Below are 295 nucleotides of genomic sequence, written 5' to 3' on the forward strand. Positions count from 1 at the left end.
AGAGAGTCCATAGCACTGGCCCCTTTGGAGAAAGTTGAAACCGAAATAATACAGAGAACAAGACAGGAATTCGAAAAGGTTATCGTGCATTGTTGATTACACTTCGACGTGGATGCGATCAAGCGGTTCTTCGGGAATATGGCATTAGGGACGACCGGATTGCAATAATATAGATTGTTGCAATGATAGAGACGACTCGGGTTGCAGGATCTTGTGAGAGAGAGATTGTAGAGGTTGAGAATGTGGATAGGAAGGGTTCATAGTTGCGAGATTAATGGCAGATAGAAGAAAACGG

This window comes from Penaeus monodon, chromosome 31, assembly GCF_015228065.2.
Source record: "Penaeus monodon isolate SGIC_2016 chromosome 31, NSTDA_Pmon_1, whole genome shotgun sequence".
In the NCBI taxonomy this organism is placed as follows: domain Eukaryota; kingdom Metazoa; phylum Arthropoda; class Malacostraca; order Decapoda; family Penaeidae; genus Penaeus; species Penaeus monodon.